The 24,232-nt window shown below is 47.7% G+C and overlaps 1 protein-coding gene across 5 annotated transcripts in view; it reads left to right on the plus strand.

Annotated features, from left to right (window-relative positions):
• Positions 1-24,232, plus strand: part of FGF13 (fibroblast growth factor 13) — a 182,788-nt gene that overhangs the window by 155,898 nt on the left and 2,658 nt on the right. The gene's annotated exons all lie outside the window — the stretch shown is intronic.

Genomic DNA, 24,232 nt, shown 5'->3' on the forward strand with positions numbered 1-24,232 from the left:
CTGTTCTCGTTGCTTCACACCAGTGTGCTCAGAGCTAGCAGAGCATCTGCTGCCAGCTGAGCCATATTGACACTGACAGAAGGCACAGTAAGCTCAGAGTAAATAAGTGAATGATCTGAAACAGAACAAAAACCATAAGAAAGTCTAATAAGTGAAATAGACAGAGTTTGAAGTGCAGATCTCTTCCCTTCACCTGATAAACTAAGAGTTTAATGGGCTTGATATTGCAAATCCTTTCTCATGTAAGTAATTCTTACTCATGCAGTTTCTTTGACTGGCAGCCAGAGGGAGAATTAATTTATCTGAGTAAAATTTTCAGGATCTGGACAAGACAGCCATTGATTTACAATATGAGATTTTTGTGTCATTAAAAAATGAACAGAACATTTGGGAGGCCTGTGAAACTTAATGACTAAAGAAGTGCCTGGAGCCAGGCTCCAAGGCTTGGAGCAGCCCGAGGAGAGCAGAGCCCTGGTGCCCAGAGGGGTGGTTCTGTCATGGGCCAGCCTTGAGCCCTTGGCTTGGAGCCTTGTCTGGCTGCAGGCCCCAGGCAGGAGCTGCACTGATGTGGAGCAGCCCAGCAGAGCCAGCTGTGGTTGTGTTCACAGACAATGCCCCCTCAAATGCCTTGTGCTGCTGGCATTCCCATGGAGCTGCATCTTTTGGTGGCTCTGAGGGATCCCTGGTGCTGCAGGTGGGGCAGAGGCTGCAGCAGGGCTCAGCCAGGCTCGGCCCAGCACAGCCAGGCCCAGCTCAGCCAGGCCCGGCTCAGCCAGGCCCAGCTCAGCAGGCAGGTTCAGCTCAGCCAGGCCCGGCTCAGCCAGGCCCAGCTCAGCTCTGCAGGCGGGCTTTGCACACCTAGGCCTGGGCAGGGCTGTGGCAGCACCACTCACCCGCTCTGAGAGCCTGGGCTTCAGCTGCAGCTTGGTGGCCTCTGTGTCAGCCCAGGTTTGATGTATGCACAGGACAGAGACCTGGGGCATGCACCACGGGTAGCAGAGTGCAGCACAGGCTTCCTTGGGCTTCTTCTTGGGGAAATTATTGCAGCTGTGGGAGGAAAGACCCGGAGGAGCTTTATGCGGATTGTTGATTTCTACCACATCATTAGTTAATTGTTTCCCAAATTTGCATTTCTAATCTGTGAGATACCAGAAAACACCTGTACTAAGTGATGCACTGTTTATATTTCCTTTAATGATACTTGTAGGAACAGTACCAGAAGGGCAAGCATTTACTCTAAATAACCTGGAGCTCTTAAAACTAACCAAAACCTTTTCTTCACAAAATTAAGTCCAGCAGCCGTGTCAGGGAGAGAACATTCCTCACCATGAGGCACTGGTGATTTCTCTTGCTGAGCAGCCCTGCTCTGAAGCAGAGAAAGGCCCTGTTTGTGCACCAGCTCTACACCAAGTCCTCCAGGGCTGTCTTTAGGGGCCTTACAGCCTTTTCCCCATGAGGAACCCCTGGAATTCCAGCTGAGAGGGAGGCAGTCTTGATCTGCCAGTGCCTTGGGAATATCTGTACTGAGGAAACCAACCCCCTTTTGTGCTCTTAGGGGAGAAGATGAGTACAGTCATCCTGCCTTGGCCATGAATCATCTGATGAAGCTTCATTTGCTACCCAAAGCAAACCCTCTGCACTTGCAGCCCTTCATTTTGTTATCGCAGCACTGACAGTAAAAGACAAGTTTCTTTTCCCTCTGACAGTCTTCTAAACAACAGTTGCTTCTCTTCTGAAACAACTGGAGTTAATGTGGTACTTGTGATAGCTGTGGCCTTTCCTTTTTGATACAGCAATTTTTCAATCTGTAGGGTTTTTACTGACTCAAGCAGCATTGGTAAAATTAAGTTGCCATTAGGCTGATGCCTCTGGAGCCCTTTGCTACTGTAAGGCCAAGTCCAAACATCTCTTCTCTCACTCAAAACAAATGTTGGGTAACCTGGAAGGGCAAATTCCCTGTGCCTTGTAGGTGCTCGGGCTGTCCCCCCACATCACCTTGTCCCTGTGGTACCTGCAGCAGGGTCACACACGTTATCAAGAGAAGAGTTTGATCTTTGATGTGTTGGCATCTTTGACTCTCTGGTAGAGAGTTTGGTGGTGTTTTGCAGGTCATGTAGCTCTTAACCCAAAATCTAGGCACTTTGTAAGTAAAACCTACTATCAAAGTTGTGCTTCCCATATAAATGCTGAGGGTTTCTGTTCAGGACATGTTCCCCCTTCAGCCCTTCTTGCTTCAGCCCTGCCCCAGTGCTGGGTGTGAGCACAGGAGGGTTCCAGCAGCTCAGGGAGGCTCAGCCCAGAGAGCCTCCTCAGCTGGAACATCCAGGATCCCACTCCCACCCCGAGGTGCTTGGTGGGCTGGTGCTCCTCTGGGGTGGGCATTGATTCCCCACACAGCTTTTATTTGGGTCAGAGACTAAAGAAATCCATCTGCTGTCACAACAAAAGGCGTCTGTCTGCTGCCATGCCCTTCCCTGAGATGGTAAAAGACAATCTCATTTAAGGTAGGGCAGGCTTTATTAACAGAAACCATTATTGATGAAAAAGAAAAGATTAGCTGAGAGAGAATTCTGACCTGCACAGCCTTATCTTTTAGTCTCTTTTCTCCTTGATATTTTCTGCTCCAAGAGTAAAAACTTTAATATAAGCCCTACATTTTTGCATGCATGCATATTCAGGGTTGTAAATGAAAGGAGGTTGACAGTTTTGCATTTAGTAACTTCACACCCACACACCTCCTTTCTTTCTGATGCTGACACTTCAGCCTTTGAAGCAGCTCCCAGGAGCAGTCCCTGGTGCAGAGAAGTGAGATCTGAGGAGGGAACCTGGCTCTGCTGCTGTTTGCACATGGCACCTGGAAGGGCCTTTGAAGAGGGGCCCTTTCCTAAAGGAGCAGCTCAGAAATGGTTCCTCATTAGCTCAGGAGAAGCCTGAAGGCACTTTAAAGGAGAGACTAAGTGTGTCAAGTTGTCTGAGGTCTTGTTAAGCCTGGGGAGAGCAGGTGGAGCCCTGCAGGTGAGCTGGGCAGGACCCTGGCCTGGCCCAGGGGCTGCACATCCCAGGGGCTGCTCCTGGCCCTTGGGCTTCCTTGGACACCCCTGGATTCTGGAGGCACTCTGCCCTGCCAGCAGTGGGGCTGGGTGACCTCGGGTCCGCCCAAACCCTCCTCTGGCAGGGCAGAGCTCCCCAAGCAAGGGAGAGTTCCCAAATCGGGGCAGAGCCCCCCAAAGAGGGCAGAGTTCCCCAAGCAGGGCAGAGCTCCCAAATCAGGGCAGAGTTCCCAAATCAGGGTAGAGCTCCCCAAGCAAGGGAGAGTTCCCAAATCAGGCAGAGCTCCCCAAGCAGGGCAGAGTTCCCAAATCAGGCAGAGCTCCCCAAGCAGGGCAGAGTTCCTGCTTCCAAACAATCAGGGCACAGTTCCTGCCTCCCAGACAGGCTGCCTGCCCTGCCAGGGGGGCACCAGGGGCTGCACTTGGTGTTCCCCAGCTTCCCTCAGTGCTTCCATTTCAGGAACAGCTTCTTGGTCCTTACTGCAGCTGGCTTCTCATTTCCCTTCTGCTTGTCACTACCCCTCTTTTAACATCCACTCTTCTCAGTATTTTATTTATTCCATTTCTCCTTGTCCCCCCTCCCTAGAATTTATTCCATCGCTCTCTCTGCCAGCAGAAAGGACAGATTTACCTCCCTCAGCCCCTCCCTCCCGTTCCCAGCATCCCTCCACGCCTGCTGGAGCCAATGACAAGTGCGTGGCTATAAAAGTAACAAAACAAATTCCACATTTTGGAACAAAAGGAGTGGGTTTAAAACCTGTTTCTTCTCCCACTTGCTTCAGAGGACACCCTGGCTTGGAAGGGCTTTTCTTTTCCAAACACTGTGCTCGAAATAGGCATTTGTTATAAAAAAAGCAATTTTCAATCTGAAGTGGGGGTGGTGGGCATGCATATTCAACTCAACTCATATCCATTTTGGGTAATTTAAAATTTCCATAAGTAGGAAGTCTCTGTAGTGTAAGCCCCAGTGATCCTTAGCCATTCACAGCAGAGCACATGGGTACATGAGCTCTGTTTAAATTAGCAGCAGTGTGTTTGCCTCTGGGAAATAACAGTCCCAGGTAAAAGGATGTGCTTGGATTGCCTTTGCAAAGCCTTTGGATGAACTGCTTAGGAATGTGATCATCTCTGCCAACCAGGAGCTGTATCATTTAAGCACTGTGGTTTTTATTTGAAAGCCAGCTTGTTAAAAAAAATGTGAAAGTGGGCAAAAAGTGTGCTGCTTGCTAGGGAGGGTGTGCAAGCTCTGCATCTGACTGGGGTGGGACACTTAGCTTTTGTTATTCTCTTCAAGGGGCCAAAAATGGAGTCATGGAAAAATCCACTGATAAAAATAAGGCTGGAAACCAAGCAGAGAATTACTAAAGGGGAAAGTCAGAGAGAGAGAATGAATTAATAAAGAACAGAAATAGGGAAAGAAAGCAGGCAGGATAATATAAAATATGGTAGAGCAAGTATATTACAGATTAGACAGCCATCCATCACATCTGAGTGGATTATTCTTAATTAAGTACACCTGGACAAAGTATTAATTTAAATTTTTTTTCACGTAGAAAATTGCTCAGAAAGAGAAGTGTTGGGAAAGCATTGATGAATGGTGAGGAAGGTATTTGTGCTGGAGGCTGAACCCCTGACACAGAGTTGTGCATGGCTGAGCCAGGTGAATGCAGACACTGCTAATGAGGATTCAGCTGGGCTGCATTTTCTGGCTTCTTTCTTCATCATCTTAGAACATGCAAGAATTTCCCTCTGAGGAAATAAATTTTCTCCAAAACTGTATATTTTCTCCCTGTGCACATGTGTATCTTTTTCCTTCTGGGCTGGAATGAGTTTTGCACAGGAAATTTTAAACCACCTTTTTTACCAAAACCATAGCATAGTTTTCTCCCACTAAAAGAAAAAAAACCCTTGCAAATCCTTTATCTGGCTTTCAGTAATGAATTCATTTGTTTACCTGCAGCTGAGTGGCCCATTTTGAGTGAGAGTTCTTTCCAGCACAACCCCTGGGACCCGAGGTCAGTGGCAGAGTCCTCTGCAGCTGCGTGGCAGAGCCAAGAGGGAGGGTTTGACCCCTCTGGGGTCTCGTGGGGTCGTGTTTGACCCCTGTGGGGTCTCGTGGGGTCTCATGGGGTTGTGTTTGACCCCTGTGCGTTTGCTGCTCTCATCCTCTGCTGTCTCTGGGAGCTGCTGGTGGCAGATGATTTTCCCCATAGTTCATCCTGCTGCGTTTCTTCTTCCTGCCAAGCTTAACAAAGATGTTCCCTAAAGTTTCTAACTTCACCTCAGCTGCAGAAGTGACAGCAGACATTTTGGGGGTGTTTTGTGGGGAAATGCACACCTTTCAGATTTGTTTCAGCTTGAAGATGATTTGAAGGTACATGTTAAAATTGTCCTTAAATTTTTTGACATTCAGAAGAGAAGCATTAGCATGAGTGAAAAATATCTGAGATTGTCAAGTGGTGTGAAATATGGGAGTAGAGGGTTAGCAAGAGGCTGTTTCCTCCAGCCTAAATTAAGTACTCGTCAGACCTTCCCCATGAGCCGAGTCACACTTGATGGAAATGACCCATTTATAACAGTGGTACCAAGGGCTAGCTCGTGACAGCTGAGCATTTGGGCCTTTTTGGTGATTTGTCTCAGCATTTGCAGCTTGTGATAAAAAAGTTCTAAAGCCTTAAGGAGAGTTGCTGTTGTTTTTCTGTGCTGGGAAGGAGCAGCCACAGAGCCAGGCCAGCTCATGGTGCCCCAGGGTGCCCAGGACCAGCTTCTCCTGGCTGGGGCTTGCCCTGGAGGATCTCTGTGTCTGTTTATCCTGGGCTGGCGAGGTGGGGATGAGCCCCAGGCTGTGGCAGCAGCCAGAGCCACCCTGTGCTGCATCCCTGGGCCAGCACAGCCAGCCCTGTGCTGTGCCAGCATGGGTGGCAGCTCCCTGCGCCCTGGATGGCCACACAAGTGATGTTCCTGGAGAAGGAATGGTGATTTCAGAGCCCAGAGTGCTCCTGCCTGCCTTTGCTCTGACCTATGGAGCTGTGCAAGTCCGGCCCTGACAGCAGGGATGACAGAGATGCTAGACTCAATGTAAAGTTTTAAGGGCATTTTGGTCAGATTGTTTTTATGAGATTTTAAAATACTTTTCATCTCTGTACTAGAATTACTTTTCCATATCAGCAGATGAGTTTACCTGAAACTGCTTTTTGTACCCAGAGCTGATTTTCCGAGTCACCGTTGCCCAGGATGTGAGTTGTCCCAACTCTGTCCTTATCTCCCTTTCAGGAAATGGTGTGGAACCTGCAGCATCTTAGCAGAGGCTCGATTTTGTGAAAGCAGCAGTTGCTTTTGTGCCTTCTCAGAATTGGGGTCCAAGTGCTGGGGTTAAGTGGAAACATTGCATTAGCATTTCTCAGCGGGATGGGAGTGCTCAGGGATGCTCAGCCTACATGCCTACAGCCCTGCTGGGGCACAGTTTGGGATTGGCACTGGTGGATGTTGCACCAGCCCAGCTAAAGAAGGTGGCAGTTTAATAATGCAGATTTGCTTGTTGAGATGAGGCAACATTATTTCTCTGTGAATTTCATCCGACTCCTGTTTGTTGCTGATTGAGTTCTGCGGTTCGTTTTCAGCCCGTTTGCTCTGTAGGAACCAATCTCACTCAAACCTTTACCTGAGCTCTCTGTTTCTCCCAGCCACTCTCAAGAAGGAGCAAATGCATTTCCCTGCAGGAAGAGTGTAGCGAGGTTGTTGAAGCAGAGCCAGCAGCCTTGTCATGCCTTGGTGCTTCCTTGACTCGGGTTTGTTTGAGGTTTCACCTGCTATGACAAGCGAGTTTTGCTCTAGATGTGCCTGTGCTGTGCAGCTGGGGATAACCTTGCCCTCATTCTCCAGGTGGAGAAGGGAGTGCAGCTGCAGGAAGGTCCCTGCAGCACGGCCAGCCAGCCTGGGGAGATCAGGGCTGCCCACAAGTGAATGTTTCACCGGGTGGCAGAGCAAGGGGGCACTGAGCAGGGGCTGGGAACGTTGTGCTGTAGAAACAAGGGGCATTTTGGGTGTTTCAGCTGCAGCCTGCCAGCCAGGCAGTTTTAGGGCCTGCTCAGGATGGCCCTCATGGCAGGCAGATGTTTTACAGTGTGTCATGGACGTGTTGCTGTCAGGCTCACGGGGAGCAGGGGAAGCGGCGTGTGGAGGGAGAGCAGCTTCCCTCCCGTTTGCAGTTCCACAGGAAGGATGTCTCAGTGCTGCTGGCTGATTCATTGTGCTTGTTCTCAGAAAGCCACCTGGATGGTGGCACTTCTCCTCCAGTCTCATCTGAGCACACAATAAATTCCTGTCACTCCATCTGCACTTGGAGCTCTCAGACCCCTGGATATTGATAATACGTGGCTGATCTTGCAGGGTAATAAATGATCCATTAATGCAAGGCCAGAACAAAATCAGCTTTCCAGATCTCAGTTCTGACCAAATTACCTTAGTCCTGAGCAGCCAGGGAGTGCAGCCAGGGAGTACATCCAGCACTGGATTTGGTGCAGCCTGGGGCCGGGGCTGGGTGGGTGCTCAGTGTGGGGAGGGGGTGTCAGCCCTGCTCTGCAGCCTGGGGCGGGATGCCCACAGAGAGAGGGAGGGGGATGCTGCAGGAGGTGCCTGGCTGGGCACAGGGGGGCATCCCGAGGCTGTTGGGTCCCCCCCTGTTCTGCTTTTGCCAAGCAGCCTTGGAAACCGAGTGGTCCACTTAGCTCTAAGTCATTCTTTATTAAAAACAACATATGCTTATCCAGCACTTCCTTTTCTGTCTCACTGCTTTTGAATATGTTGTTGTGGTTACAGTAACCAGTCATGCACTTTTCTGAGCCATTAACTGGTAAAAGCATTTTCTTTTTTCCATCAAGAAGTGATAAGGGCTAAGTTACGACCTCCTTCAAAGTGCTTTCCTGTGAGGAAGGTTCTCCTGTGACTCAGACAAGGCTGTACTCTTCGAGGTCAGCCTCTTCAGCAGTTACTCTGGGAATCTGTCCTTGTTTACCCTGGTGACAGCCAGAAGTGGCTGCAGCTCTGCACCCTGAGCCCTTGGGCACAGCTTGCAGCCTTCTGGGTGGGACCAGGAGAAGGCATGGCCAGGGCAGAGCTCGTCTGGGAAGCTGCTGTACAGGTTAAAATTCTGCTTTTTCTTACCAGGATTCATTTTTTCAAAGAAAAAGCTGATAAAGCCCTGGAGATCTTCTTTACAATTGGGTTACAATAGTTACTGCAAATCTCCCACTTGACTATAAAATCTGCTCTGCTCTTAATTGGGAAATGTGCTCTAAGTGCATTAGGGGCAACCTCTCAAAGGTGCTGAGATCTGGAAGGCATCAGGAGAAATCATTAAATGGAACAGATGTTTTCTGTCTGCCAGTCAGCCCAAGGACAGTGGTCAGGCCCTTGGCTGGAGCTGTGAGGCACTGAGCAGTGCATTTCCCTGCTCTGCTCCCAGCTCCCAGCCCTGGACTGAGGGGTCACTGCCATCACTGCTGGCAGTGCTGGCTCTGCAGAGGAGTCAGCAGAGGGACCTGGGGACTCACCAGGTTCTCCGTGGCTGCAATTGCATGTTAAGTCAAAAGGCAGTGCAATAAAAAGGGAACTTTCAGGCAGATTCTTGGTAACAATACCTGTTCCTGAGTCCTTACAGCTTTGAGGGTCAATAAAAATGCTGATACTTTACCTTCCCAGTCATAAAAATAAAAATGATCTTTTCCCTACGAAAGGCCAGGCAGTAAAGCAGATGGAATCAAGAAGTATTACAGCTCAGTGTTAGCCAGAAGGAACAGCTGAGACTAATCAGCTTCCATTTAAAAGTATAGCATTCCCACTAAGCTCTTGTTGCTGCTGGCTTTATATTCTGATTCCTATTAATCACTGCTATTATGAATTTGAATGGATGACAGCTCTAAGAAGGTCTCTGGGGAGCCAGGATCAGGGATGCTCTGCATGAGGTGCTCTATGAAGACATCTGCAAAACAGGGCTGTTCATCCATGAGGATAAACAACGACTTCAGGAAAATAGGTATCAGGAGAGAAAGCTGGGAGATAGATGGGTGTATCCAGAAGAAAAGCTACAAGTTTTGTTTTCTAAAATTTCTGAGTAAAGTCTATGAAAATACTACTATTAGGACTAAAAAACCCCCATTTCAAAATGGTAATTTCAGTCTTTTGTTGTATAATAGCCTAAATGTAGCATTTTAAGAGTATCAGGAGATGATTTCTAATATTTTGTGTTGTGTAAAGATCCAGGATTTTGGTTTGCTTCATACGGATTTGAAACAAGAACAGGTTTTGTAGTCCTGATGTTTCCCATGGGACTAGATTTGTTTTTATTGGCTGTAGCTTACCAGGATGCAGGGAGAGGTGAGTGAGTTTTGGGGAGAAGCCTGAGGAGGCTCAGGGCAGGCTGTGCCCAGCTGGGATGGCACAGCAGGGACAGCCCTGGGACAGGGCAGCACTGGGACACAGCAGGATGGGGAGGGCTGCCCAGAGCCCTGGGACACAGCAGGATGGGAAAGGCTGCCCAGAGCCCTGGCACTGCGTGCAGAATGGGGAAAGGCTGCCCAGAGCCCTGGCACTGTGTGCAGGACAGTCTGGGACACAGCAGGATGGGAAGGGCTGCCCAGAGCCCTGGCTCTGCGTGCAGGACCGTCTGGAGATGTGTGTCTGATAGTGCCTCAATAACCATCCCTGCTCAGCCCTGCTGAGTGCAGTTCTGGGCAATAACAACGCTGGGCTTTGTCCACAGCAGGCAGCAGAGATAAGGATGGGTCATTACATAACATGCACATGATGGAGAGATGATAACGGGCTTGAAAAAGGCAATTCAGGACTTGGTGGCCACTGCAGGCCTGTATGAAAGATGGGGAAGATACTGGAACAAGACGTTGTCCTGCACACCAAAGGACTGCACGTTATAAATTTAATTAAGATAATCTACCTTATTTTAAAAGGAATTGATTAAATTCCTGAGATAGACAGAAATATGTATTTTGTGCAGGTGCTGTATTGATCCCCTGCTCAGCCCATTAGTGGTGACAGTGAGGAGTAGGAACTCCTAAGGCTGTACAGAAAGTTCTACTGGATATTTCACTTTCAGAGCCCATGGAAAGGTCTTGCCTGAAAATTCAGTGAGGATCCTATTTTAGGATAGGAGTAGTCCTATTCCCCTCAAAAGGACATTCTTGAAATCCATTGTAAATTCTTGCTTTTGGTCAGCAGCCATAGAATATTTCTGGCTTTCTCTGGTGTTACTCAAATCTGGAATAGAGAAATACTTAACTGAGTTTGTAGGGAAGTTTGTGAATGTGATTACTAGAAAATCTGGAAAAAGTAATTACTTGGAAATTGAAAGCAATTCACTGAATCACTGGAAAGTGATTACTGGAAAATCTAGAGAGATCTCATCTCTTCTAGGAAGAAGCCAGTAAAAGAAAAAGAAAAATAAAAGAAAAAAAGTAAAAGCAAAGTAAAAGAAATCAAACGACAAATAAAGATTCTTAAGTTTTGAAAGAGGAGAACTTAAAAGAGCAGTATCATTTGTCCCCAATCTTTCCTATGCTGAAGAAGAGATGAAAAAGAAAAGTTTTCCTTTTATTTTCCAAATATAATAATACAATAAAAATAGGTCATGCCACTTAGTCTGAAGCAGGCCATGGTTTCAAAAAAATCAGTGCTTCTAATTTGTGTATTTCTTGTGGGTTTTATCACTCAACACCCACATTACCTAATTATATACACCTCAAATCAAAACTGAAGAATAGCTTGCTTATTAAAATCTGTCAGTGCTGTTAGGAAACATGTCAGTGCCACACATTTTGTTTCTGGCTTGCCTCGTCAGCCCTGCCAGCCCAGCCCCTGCTTGCCCCTTGCCAGGGGATGGTGGGATGGGGATGGGATGATGATGGGGTGGCATGGGGACAGGGATGGGCATGGGCATGGCATGGGATGGGATGAGGATGGGCATGGGCATGGGACGAGGATGGGGATGGGCATGGGCATGGGCATGGGAATGGGAGCAGCCCTGGCTGGCCCTGCAGAGCTGAGCAGGGGGCACTGAGCTCCCAGCCTTGCCCTCTGCTCACCTGCTCTCCGTGCAGGCAGTCATTACCTCTTAGCTCCCCTCTCCAAGGCCTTTTCTTGCTGCTATCTCTCATCTTTCCCCCTTGTTCTTTGCATACTGTTTCATACTTGTCACGGAGGAATATTGGGATGGAGAACTTTTATCTGTTCCAATATTGGATTTTGCTCCACGGTGTTATTGCTGTGTCTGCAGCAGCCTCATTTCCTCCTCCCTGGACGTACCTTTATTGCTGACTTATTACCCAGGTAAATTTTCTCTGCTGTCACTCTGCCGTTTGACACAAGGTGATTAGTTTAATAACAGGGGTTGTTTTTCAGAGGCTCCTGGAAAGGCTGATGGACAGAGGTGCCTCCCACATGCAGTGTGCAGCGTGGCTTTATTATAACTGCATTTCCCTCCTTGGCACTTGTGCTGAACCTTGGGTACAATTCCTCAGGTTGAGATACATTGCCCAAGAAAAACAAATAGCAACAAAGAAGCAGAGAGGCTATTCCTTAAAGCTAAGCAAATACAGACCAAAAAAATGCTAATATTAATTTGATTTAAAAAATAAATTAGCTTCAGCTCTTTTTTCATACCCTTTGGCATTTATTTTCCATAACTCTGCATCCCATCAGATTATACTAGTGTAAATGTTCTCAGAAAGCTCATTTTTTGCTAGTATACTGAATTATTTGTATGACCCCCAGGGATCAGTTCCTTGTAATTACACAAATAAAGTACTTGACTTACTTGTAGCTACAGACTGCAACTGGTGCAGTGGGCATCTGGTGATGCACATTAGCCATGTTTTACTGGAGCAGGGATCCCCAGCAGCTCCTCCCTCTGAGTGCCCCTCCAGCACACCATGGGCTCCTTTGGCAGGGCCTGATGCTCCTTGAACCCATGGTGGCACCTTGCTGCTGGGGTACCCCATCCCTTCTGATGGACAGAGAAAGGCAAAATACAGGTTTGGCTGGTAGCAGGAGGGGTAAGGAGAGTGAAGTGCTGGGGCTGTTTCAGGGCATTTCACAGGCTTAAGAACCAATAGTGTCTCAAGACTCGTGCTGCCCTCAGTGTGCTGGGAGCTTAGTGGAGGCAGCACAGACAGGAAAAGCCTGTACTAAAAGCAGCAGCGGTGCAAGAAGTGTTCTGGGTTTTAATCCATGCTGGGCAATAAATTCCTCCTTAGCCTTGGGCAGAACATGGAAGAACTGGGTTTTCATTTCCTTCTTTGTGAAAGTGCTCGTGTGGGAACGACATCTGAGTGCTGGGCGGTGCTGCTGGCAGCCAGGGCTGTTGGTGAGAGCCAGGGTGGTGAGGAGGCAGGAGAGCACATTCCTGGAGCACTGCAGCCCTGCCAGGAGCTCACCGAGGGCTGGAGCTGCTGCTGGAGCCCAGGTGCACTGCAGCTCCAAGGATTTACTCTTTAAATACAGTTCTGAGCCTTCCATCCCTGCTGCCTGCCTCTGCCCTGCTCTGCTCCCCTGATTTCCTGCTGCCTCGCATGAATGTTTTTTCATCTTTATCATATTTATTTTTGATCTGGAGTTTCTTAGGGCAAGTAGATCCTTTTTGCATGCCTGGGATATGCCCAGCATATCCAGAAAACTAAAAATAAATTAACAACAATATTGTAAGGGTCTCTGGCAATGAAAGGCTGATTTATTTATGTGCTGTGGTAGAAGGTAGCCCAGTAATGGACTAAGACTTAAAAAGGGATAATAAAACCAACTTAATTTAAATACTTCTTTTTTTATATAGCAGTGAGAATGAAAATGGGGGATTTAAAGGGTTTAAACCTGTTGTGCTTTGCATCTCTGTCCGTGTGCCTGTGTTGTAAGAGTAGGTTATTAGTAAATCACTGATCTGTATGCATATTTTAGAGGTATCATATTAAAACCCCAATGATGAACTAGTCTATACATCATTCAATTCTTAGGTTATAAGCCTTTTTTTCATAAATCACATTATTTATTTAAAAATATATAAATCATTTTCCTGTCTGCAGAAGTAATTCAGCTCTCAGCATTCTTGCATCACACTGGCTGCAGCTGCTGGGAGCAGGGAAGGTGAATCTCTTAAAAACTATTTTCTCTGTGCACACTTCAATATGGTAATGTGATTACACTCAGATATTATTTAGTCGTCCTCGTTCTCACCGTGGAGTGCAAACATTCATTACTTCCAACAGGTGTAATCACTGTTGTCTGCCAGAGCAGGGCACTGCAGTTGGTGTTGGCTGTTTCGGTGTGCCAGAGCAGGGCACTGCAGTTGGTGTTGGCTGTTCCGGTGTGCCAGAGCAGGGCACTGCAGTTGGTGTTGGCTGTTTCGGTGTGCCAGAGCAGGGCACTGCAGTTGGTATTGCTGGTTCCGGTGTGCCAGAGCAGGGCACTGCAGTTGGTGTTGGCTGTTTCGGTGTGCCAGAGCAGGGCACTGCAGTTGGTATTGCTGGTTCCGGTGTGCCAGAGCAGGGCACTGCAGTTGGTATTGCTGGTTCCGGTGTGCCAGAGCAGGGCACTGCAGTTGGTGTTGGCTGTTCCGGTGTGCCAGAGCAGGGCACTGCAGTTGGTGTTGGCGGTTCCGGTGTGCCAGAGCAGGGCACTGCAGTTGGTGTTGGCGGTTTCGGTGTGCCAGAGCAGGGCACTGCAGTTGGTATTGCTGGTTTCGGTGTGCCAGAGCAGGGCACTGCAGTTGGTATTGCTGGTTCCGGTGTGCCAGAGCAGGGCACTGCAGTTGGTGTTGGCGGTTCCGGTGTGCCAGAGCAGGGCACTGCAGTTGGTATTGCTGGTTTCGGTGTGCCAGAGCAGGGCACTGCAGTTGCTGTTGGCTGTTCCAGTGGCAGCAGTGACCTCCAGTGCTTTGCTTTGTTTGGGACAGTTGTGTGGAAAACCTGCAGCAGCCCAGCAGCCATTAATGGGGTGGCTGCACTTCCCATTACAGATACTGTTTTAATTTACTCTGTACTTTGTCCAAATACAAGATTTTAAATATACCCAATTTTGTTTCCCAGGCTGAAATTTGTGGGGAAAGTTCCAGCACTTTTCACTGCTGTTATTTCCAATAATTAGACTCAGAAAACACTTTCTGTTGTCCATTAAGTCAGAGACTTAGTATGGGACTTTGTTAAGTCTCCATAATATCTGAGACAAGAAGATTTCATTTGCTCTGAGTTCAGTCTGTGCTTTTGCCCTTGCTGTGGGGGAAAAAAAAGTAGAGTTTGACTTTGGCATGAGCTTCTGTAAATCTCTCTTAGCAGATATCCAATAAAAACATATTAGGCTTTGGCAGATAAGTTTTTCCCCAGATGAGTTTGCTTTGAGCAATAGAGCTAGGCAGAATGCTTTATCGTTTTCCCTGGGACACTTGTGGAAAAGACAGAATGGCAGCAGTGGGGCAGGAGGCAGACAGCTGTGGGGAGTGGGAGCAGGGGCTGGACAGAGGCTGCTGGGGCAGAACGGTCCCACCCCACAGGTGTGCTTCTCCCTTGCCATGGCCGCTTTCCGCAGCTGAAAGGGGGTGGTTTGGTCTGGAAAGCAGCTGACTGAATGCTTTTTCCCTGCTTTCTGTTACCTTGCAGGGATGAGGAGCAGCAGCCCAGGTTCCATAGGCTGCCCTGGCTGCAAGCGCAGCAGCAGGGATGGGGGCTCAGGGGCTCCCCAAGGTCCTTGTGGGTCACCCTGGCTGCTGAGTGCAGCCTGGGATTCCTGCTGCTGCTGCTGCTGCTGCTGCTGCTGCTGCTGCTGGCACAGCAGAGCAGGGGCAGGTCCTGCCAGGAGTGCCCTGTGCTGCAGGAGCCCAGGAGGGGACGGTGCCCCGACCCTGGCAGCCCTGTGCTTCACCTCTGCTCCCAGTGGGGAGATTCTGCTTGTCTAGTTATGCTCTCAGAGAATGCAAATTTGTCACTGGCAGCTGTGGGAGCTTGATGGTGGAAGAACAAAGTAGGAATTTATAATGTGCATATAATTGTAAAGAGAAGGATATTTTAGTGGGAGATCAGCAGCAGTGCAGAGTAATAATCATCTTAAAGGGTGACTCTCTAGAATTAGTTGTTATTTTGTTTGAGTCCTTTGAAATGGTTTCCATACTATATAATTATCTTAAATTTTAAGTGCTTCCTGCAGTGATAATGTGTGCATTTTTGCATTCTTATGTAAATGCTTTAGCAGTTCCCAGTGTCGAATTGGAAATGCCATTCAAAAACAGGTAATGGCTTTGCAAAATCTAGGGGAAGAAATGAATCCTTTTCTTCCTCATCATTTTCCAGTTTGCATTCTGGGCTTTCCTGGCTGTGTTTGCAGCTCTGCCAGCAGCTGCTTTTTGATAACAACATCCAGTGGTGGGAGACACTGAAGTGAAGAGCTGCATCTCACCAGCTGGAGCTTAAAAAGACGAGACCAGCAGACAAACTGCTACAACCTGCAGAAAGGAAGTAATTAGTTTGTAGACCCAATTAATCCTAGGCAAAGCCACCTAGGACTAATTCTAGGAACATTGCACTGTAATGAAAGTGCAGAGTCCCTGCTCAGATGATGATTTTGGGTGGTGCTGCTGTAACACAGCAGCTGCCCCCTCTGGGCACAGGCTGGGCAGGGAGCAGGGAAGGGATCCCTGGCCAGTGGGATGGAGATCAGGCAGGGAAATGGAGAGATGATCGCCTTTGGTGATGGACAGGCTCACCTTGTGCTTCAGCTGCAGGCTGGCTTTGCTCTGCTGGCTGCACGGGGAGAGCCACAGCTCAGAGCCACAGCTCATCCAGGCCCTTCTGATCCCTCAGCACAAATACAGCAGTGCTTTTCAAAGCAAACCTGGCACCTGGCTTTCAGATTCCTCCTTGTGGTACAGTACCCAGCATCTGGTAATCTCCTGCCAGCTCTTTGTTTCAGCTGTGCTTAGAACTTTCTGAGGCAGAGACACAAGCTCTAGTTCTCAAATCACAGTGCTCACATCATTCACCTTTCTGTGTGATTCAGGGACAGAGATTTCACTCAAACCCTCCTAAATCCTTTCGGGGAGCTCCCTGTCTGTTCAACAGGTAACACTGTCTGGGAGATGGAGATGGGGATGAAGATGGACACGATGGAAAGGGTTCTTTGACTCAAATTCTCAGGAAGTCTGACAGACTTGCTGGAGTAGATATCTAAGTCAGGTAGTGGTCATACCTATGTTTGAATTTAGTGTTTTTCTAGTTTTTTCACTGTGAGAGAACTCAGAACAGCTCTCCTGTGGAAAGGTTATAATACAGAGATCTGCAGTGTTTGATTCATGGAGCAAGTGTCCCACAGCATTCCCAGAAATCTGTGATTGCAGTCCAGGCTATCTCAGGTCAGGGTTTTAAATTGTACCTCCCAGAGACATTTGGGTGCCTTCCAGGTTTAAATTAGGTTTGCAAGTGTTTTAGCAGGGACCTGTTTCTTCTCTGCTGCTTAGACAACAGCAGCACGGTGTCTCCCAAAAGTCTGGCTCCAGAGTAATCTTCTGCACAGCCCAGGGGCAGCAGGGAGCCATAAAGCAGCCAAGTGACAGGCCTTTGCAAAGTCCCTATCACTGTGGGAGAAAGAAACCAGAGCTTTGGAGCTTATCTGTGTGCTCAGGCTGTCTGCTGGAAGGTCAGGGCTATTTCTTGGCTCCAGTGGCTCGCTGGAGGCCTGCTAAGAGCACGTACAAGTGCTGGAAAACTTCCCCAAAACTTAAATTGCTCACAAGGTGTGTATATGTCATTTGCAGAGAGATTTAGCTGTTTTCTGCTTGTGTCCCTTTGTGGGTGGGGTCTCCACCTGCTGAAGCAAATGTGTTCTTCCAGTCAGCATCAGCTCTCAAGTGAAGGGCCACTTTGTACCTCATCTCCCATGTATAATCCTTTATTACCCTGTTACTAAAGGTTTTGCCATCTGAAGTCTCTCAGATCTCCCAATGAGCTGCCGTCTCTGATACAAACATCCCTCTGAGATCCTTAGCAGCATATGGTCAATGGCATCATGCAGGGAGCTGTGAGGGTGCACAGCCTCCAAGAGCATCATGCTCTGTATCAAGAAGCAGAGTTTGGCTGCCAGTAATGCCCTGGCACTGCCAGCCTGCTGAGGTTTGAAATCATCCACCCATGGCATGCGTGAATGAGCAGATTTCAGTAAATCAAGCTCATTTGAAAAGGTCTCATTACCATTTGGTCAGACAGAGGTGCTGCTTTGGTCAGGATGCAGCTAACCAGTTCCTTGAACCTCTGACATTCACTTTATTATTATTAAGCTCAGTTTTTATATTTACACTTTGTATTAAGCAAGCTGAATGAATAGTGACAAATATCAAATATGCTAGGTTTCTTAAAGCAAGAGGGCTGTGTGTCTTTGCAGGCTACCTGAACATTAGGAGCTGACCAAAATGCACTGAAGGGGTGGGTAACATTTGCCTTGGTTAAAATCCATTTTGGATCAGGTTCTGAAGGAGTCACTGCTTTTGTTGAGCGTAATGTCCTGCTTAAGTTTCCCAACACTGACTTTATCCGTATTAACAATTATGCTTGCAATGTAATGCTTCAGAAAAAAACCCTAATATTAATAGGCTAATATTAATTAATAGGCCTGTTATTTGGTGTTATTTTTTAGTATATAATCCCAGTGCAAAACCTCTGCTGCATGTATTGCTTCACAAAGCTTTCCAGGGGGTTCCCAAAATAGGTCTGGCAGTGTTGCTGTAGGGGAGGCTCCTCTGAGCAGCAGCTGCAGCACAGGCAGTGCCCAGGGCAGCGTGGGCACAGCACAGGGGCACTGCTGGGGCTGCCAGCAGAGGGGCACAGCTGTGCTGGGCACCCGAGGGATGGCTGAGCCAGAGAGCAGAGATGGGCAGGGCTGGCTGTTGCTGTGGAGCACCCTCAGCTGACAGCCAGGCAGGAGCTGTGTGATGTAGTGTGGCATTATCCCTTCCCTGCAGCTCCTGCTGGTATTTATCTTCCTCTTGCAGCCTCTCACAGTCACTGAGCAGAGGCAATTGCTGGTGTGCAGAAAAAGAGCTCGTTCAGCAGCAGCTGAGCTCTTCCTCTGCTGCAGACCCCATCCTTCTTCTCCAGTGTCAGCAGAAGCTGCTGCAGGCTGGGGAGGGCTGGGCTGAGCACAGGCTGAGCTCTGCCCCAGGAGCACAGGATGGCACTCAGAGAGCAGCAGAGGGGATCCCTCTGCATGGACTGACCCAGGCTGGCACACACAGCATCCCCTGCCAGCCCTGCTCCCACAGGAGGGTAAGCACTGTCCCCTCTTGCTCTGACTCCTGCTCATTCTGCTGCTCTTCCCCAGAAGGGAAGAAGCTCTGTGTGATTTCGTGATTTTCCAGAGAATTTAGGAGCATCCACTGCAGCAGGGATCATGTCCCTGCTTGTAATTAAACAGAGAGATTTAGAGCTTGCTGCAAACACTGGTTAGATCATTGTTTTCAGCCCTTTTAGATAAATGTGCATGAAGTCATGGGTGTCAGTCCAGAGATCTCTTCCATCTCCCAGGAGCAGCAGTAAATCCCCCTGTGCTCTGAGCAGCCCTGCTGCTCCTCAGAGCCTGGCTGGGCATGGGGAGCCCCGGGCTGGGCTGCACGAGTGCCAGGGCACATTCTGCTCAACAGCTGTGCTGGGGAGATTTGACAATACCAGGATTTGATGTCAATTATAACTGCTAGAAATCTGATTGCAGTGTCTGGCAGGTTATCTATGTAATAATGGATTTGTTATGAAATAGTTGCTTAGCATCTTTAGGGCTCTCTGCTCTAGTTCTGGGGAAGAAAGCTGTTCAAGCTGCTTTTGCTTCTTTCTCCCTTCCTTTAATATTTCAGCATGGCTACACTGACTAATCAGAGGGTCAGAAATACCATAACACTGGACTATATTTATCAGAGACACAATTGAAAAGATAGAGAACTTTTCTACAGATGCACAATAGTGAGGTTGAGCAGCAAAGTCCATTTTACTTTGTCATAAGACAAATGACTGAAAATACCTCTGTTATGCAACTCAATGGTGCAGCCTCTTCTTAAATGTTGTGTTTCAGTTCTGGAGATGATAGAGGAAAAGAAAGAATTCAGTGAAGGGTAATGAAAATGATTAAAGGCACTGAGTAACTTTCATATGAGAAGAGATTTGAAAAGATTAGGCCTGCTTAGTTAAGACAAGAGATGAATAAGCAGAGGCACGATGGAGAGATGTGGGGTAACGAATGGCGCAGAAGAGGCGCACTGAGTACTTTTATGTGCTGTTTTCCAAAACTAAAAGCTGAGAGTAGAAAGCAGTAAAAAAATAAAAGAGAGGTGTGCTTCTGATAAAAACAACAGCAGACACATTTGAAATATGTTTTCCACAGTGCTGGATTCACCTGTGGAAGCCGCTGTGGCAGGGAACAGAGATAATGAGCTTAGGAAAATTATGAAAAGCATTGGCTGCTCTGGGGAGAACTGAGAGCCTGCTGAGAGGAAAAGGGAGTTCTCTGGTAGTTTTCAGTGGGAGCAGGATTCAGCAGCTGGCGCAGCCCCAAGGCTGCTGGAGTGATGCTCCAGTGGGCTCAGGTGTGTGTTCCACACTGATACCTGCACACAGAGGCCCCTGCTGCAGCTGCCTGGGTGCCTCAGTGACCTGAGTGCTCCTCCTAAAGCTGCAGAAATTGAAATTGCGTGGGGGCAAGCATTGGAATGGATTAAAATAAGACTTGATCATTCAGATAATGACAGAGGTTTCCCTCTATAATGCTTCCAGCATCATCAAGGTAAGCATGATGCAGAAGAGAAGAACGTGGGGTAAAGTGGGTCTTCTGTCCTTCTTCACACCAAGTAAATCGTATGTCAAAGCTTGGTGGGATGGATTAGGACAGGGACCTGTGTTTCACTTCTCTGAGGTGGATTCCTGGGCATCTTGCAGAAGTTTTAAGCCCCATTACAGGTTTTTTCCCAGCAGGATTAATTTCCCCTGCAGCAATCAGAAGAGTGCCTTCCTTCTGTATGTGTCATGCCTTAGTTCTCCTGCCCCAGTTAAGGAATGCTTTGGTTAATCAGGACAGCTGTACAGTGAAGCATCACCAAAAGACAGGGGAGCAATAACATGATTCTGCATAGTTCCTGTCTCAGTTAAATTCAGCCTTGTTTACAGTCTCTGTGTTTCCCTTGGCTCTCCAGCAGCACATCCTGACGGGCAGAGCGCGCTGAGGTGACGCACCCAGCTTTAAATAGTTGGTTATTGATGGGCCTCAAGGCCACTGAAAAACCTGGCAAAGAGGGAGACTTGCTCAACTGAGTCACTGATAAGGGTAGAAAAAGAGTAATGAACAGAATTCACACCTCTGAATCTCTGTATTTGTAATTAATATGTTTTCTACTTCAGCTCATTGTGGGCATTTTCCCCTGAATTTGTGCATTTGGTTTGCTGTGTGAAGGAATGATGTCAAGGGAATCATTAGAGGCTCTTTTCAGTGCTTTTCTCATGGATTCAGAGAATAGCTAGTGACAACCTGAAATCTTTCTCTGGAGAACCTGGTTATCCAGCTGCTTCCTTGGGCTCCATTGTACTCTTCACAGAAGCTTTGCACTAAATAATTTTACACACCACTGATGGTTTGTGTTTCACTTGATAAATTCCTGCTCATTGCACTAGCAATAAGGAAAATCCATTCTGTGGAGTTGTTTGGGATCACTCTCCAGAAGGCTTTGCCTCCCTATCACTCCTGTCATTAAGTTGTTTTCTTGAGTAAATTCAGTGTCTCTTCTCTGTATAATTTTTGATCTAATTTTCTTCCTTCTGTGGTTGTATGGCCACACCTTGGCCTAGGTACGTCTATGGCATACCTTGAAGTGAACTCCAGGGGAATCGTTCCCCAAACCAGCTGGTAGTTTGTCTGTAGCAGTTAGTTCAGCCTGCCAGCCCTCCTGAGGGCTTTGGGCTACCTGCAGGACCTGTGAACACTCACCTGCAGGGTCTGTGAGAATTCACCTGCAAGGGGCATGGCCAGAGGGATGCTCTGAGCTGTCCCAAAAGCCCCCAGAGCCTTCTGGAAAAGGTGTCTGTGCTGTGCTGGGGACAGTCACGGTCCCAAAGAGCCCCCGGGCCCTGGGCATGCAGAGCAGGAGCTGCTCCCACTGCATCACCAGGACCCTCAGAACAGGAGAACTCCAGCAGCAAGGACAGCCCCGTGGGCTGGGACCTGTCTGTGCAAGTGTGCTGCTGACACAAAATGCATTGCTGGAAGGTAATTGTCATTTTCCATTGCTGCAGCAAATGGCTTCTGGGGCTCAGGAAATCCCAGCTTCTCACACTGCTCACACTGGGGACATAAAAGCTGTTCCTCCTGATAACAGGAAAGCTGAAGGGTTCCCATCTGTGCTGCTGATAGCACTGCACATTACAGGGTGATGGTCCAGAGGATACACCCTGGAACTTCACATGCCAAGATGGGGAAAATCAATCTCTGTTAATAAAAAAAGGCAGGCTCACTGGTGCAGAAAATCACTACTCTGGAGCCCTAACGAGGCTCCTTCAAAAATTCATGATTATAAAATGGAATCCTGGGCTACATTATAGTTCTGAAAGAAATTGGGATGTGGAGGGAAAAAAATCCAATTTTCATTAAGTGGAGAAAATAAAGGATAAATCCTGTACACAGACATAGTCATTGATCACAAGGAATATAATTACATGCTCAATATATAAGAACATTTTCCAAGTTTCCCAAGTACACAATACTTTTCTTGAATACTTTTCAAAGTTCAATTTTCTCTTCTTGCTGTTTACTCATGCCTCTAGCACTAAGTCCATCTGAACAAAATCTGTGATTGTTCTAATAAACTGCTGTAGGGTTTGTTCTATCTGGGATTGAACAATCCCAGAACAATATTTGAACAATCTGGGATTGTTTTAATATCCTGCTGCAGGATATTCGACCTGTGGTGGGAGAAGCATCGAACAAACCCAGTCCTGCCCTCACGACTGGAAGAATTGGGTGGTGGCCCTGCTGATGGTATCCACAGTGCAAATTCAGGATGCAGTAAAGGGCAGAGAGCAAACACCTTCTCCTGCCCCTGTTCTGAGCAAGAGCCTCCCAGCAAGGGGCTCTGAACTCCTTCCTCACACCCAGTGCCCCTCGTGGGTCCTGGGAGGGTGAACTCCTGCTCCAGGCTCATTGGGAATGCAGAATCATGAACATGCAGTCCTGCAGGGTGGGTGGCTGTGATGGCTGATGATTTGGAGGGGTTTTGGCCTCAGATATATCTTCTGCACAAACAGAGCAGGAAGAATTCCAGATTGGCTTTTATTATATTTTAGCTTTCAGGCTTGCCATTCTGTAATGAAACCTGAATTATTTTAGATGTAATCTAGTCAGCTGTCTGGAAATACAGCTACTCTTAAGTGTATAAAAAAGGCCACAAGGCCTTTTTTCCATATTATCATACACCAAATTATTACTTTTAATTATTTTTCACATGTTCAATGCAGGTACAGGTTTGTTCATGAAGGAACCTTTCAGTAGTTCAGCTGATCAGCTCAAAACCAAGAAGCAGCCCCTGACAGTTCATTTTCCTGCTTGCTTGAGCATGGCTGAGTCACGACTACAGAGAATCCAGGACTGTCTTTTCCCTTTTATTTATTCATTCATTCATTCAGAATTAAGGGTGGATGTGTGAGGGGCTTGAGTGACTGCAGTTTATTGTTAATGTTATTGTCATTTAGGTGCCATCATCTGTGACTTTTGAGGTAAGCAGAGATGGAAATACTGTTTCACAGAAAGAATTCTTTTCATCTGTTTTGTGTAATAACGTATCCATACCACTGGACTTTCCAGAACTCATTGGCATTGTTTTCATTGCAAGGATGGACTGAAAGGACAGCTGAGAGACAGGGAAAACCTGGCCTTGGAATTGAACACTTGTGTTTATAAATCCTGCCTGGGCTTGGCTGTGTGAGCTGGGAAGTGTTGGTGTTAACTGGGGCTCAGCCCTCTCCTTGAGCAAGCTCTTGCTCTCAGTGGATTGGTACAGAATTCACAGCAGAGATGGCATGATGGCCAGTCTGCTCTGCTCTGTACCCTGAGCTGTGTGCTGATGGAAGTGCTGCCCGTGCGCAGGAGGGCTGGCATTGCCAGGCTCAGAGAAATCCACGTGCCCTGGGATGCCCCGTGCTGCCCCTCCTCACTCGCTCAGAGCCTGCCTGCAGGGCTGGGCAGCTGCCCGGGGGCTGCCAGGGGCAGGCAGAGCCCCTGGGGCTGGGCAGGGGATGCCAGGGCACCTTGCTGAGCTGCAGGTGCCAGCCTGCAGAAAGGGCACCCAAAAAAGGGGCTCTGCCAGCCCAGCGGTGAGGGGCTCTGCTCTGGGGCACAAACACCTGGCGGGGAATGTGCCAGCCTTGGAAAGGGCACGGACTCTGCCAGCCCAGCGGTGAGGGGCTCTGGTAACTGGGAGTGTTATGGAGAGGTGTGTTTCTGTTTGTCAAGCGGATCCAGCTCCTGCAGGGCTGCTGCTCACTCTGAGGTGAACCTGAGAGCCCCAGAGGAAATGTTGGGGTTCTGTTTGCAGTCTGACCCTCTGCTGCTGTGTACAATCAGGCCTTTTGTACCCAAAACAGCTCCAAATTACTGTACATAAACCATCATCTGCCAGTGGGAGCACTGCAGTTTTCCATTTTGCTGCTAATTGGATGATACCCTTGCAATAGTCTTTGTTACCATGGCTGGTGCTGGGCAGAGAACAGTGAGGGAAGGCTTTTATGCAGAGATCTTACAAAAATGCAATGACTGTCCCTATTTGACAGCAATTGAAACCAATTGTCAATTAACTAAATAACAACCAATTAGCTTAAAAGAAAAAAAGAAGAAAATTGCTTGCTTCACATTCTTTGTTGAAGCAAATGCCAGTCAGAGAATGGGAGCTTTTTTCTTTCTCTTGTAAAGACAAAATGGCAAAAGATGTGCAGAAAATGCAGAGTGGTGGGTTTCTATTTTTTTTAATACCATCCTTTTCTCACATGAGAATATTTTAGAAACTAGATAAGAATATCTTAAGCTCCTGAAACATTTAATTTCCCGTGGTATTTTAAAGTCAAAATTACAATCATTATACAAGCACCATTTTTCTCCTTCCTTTCACGCCTCTGTGG

The sequence above is a fragment of the Zonotrichia leucophrys genome, chromosome 4A (genome assembly GCF_028769735.1).
Source record: "Zonotrichia leucophrys gambelii isolate GWCS_2022_RI chromosome 4A, RI_Zleu_2.0, whole genome shotgun sequence".
Lineage (NCBI taxonomy): Eukaryota > Metazoa > Chordata > Aves > Passeriformes > Passerellidae > Zonotrichia > Zonotrichia leucophrys.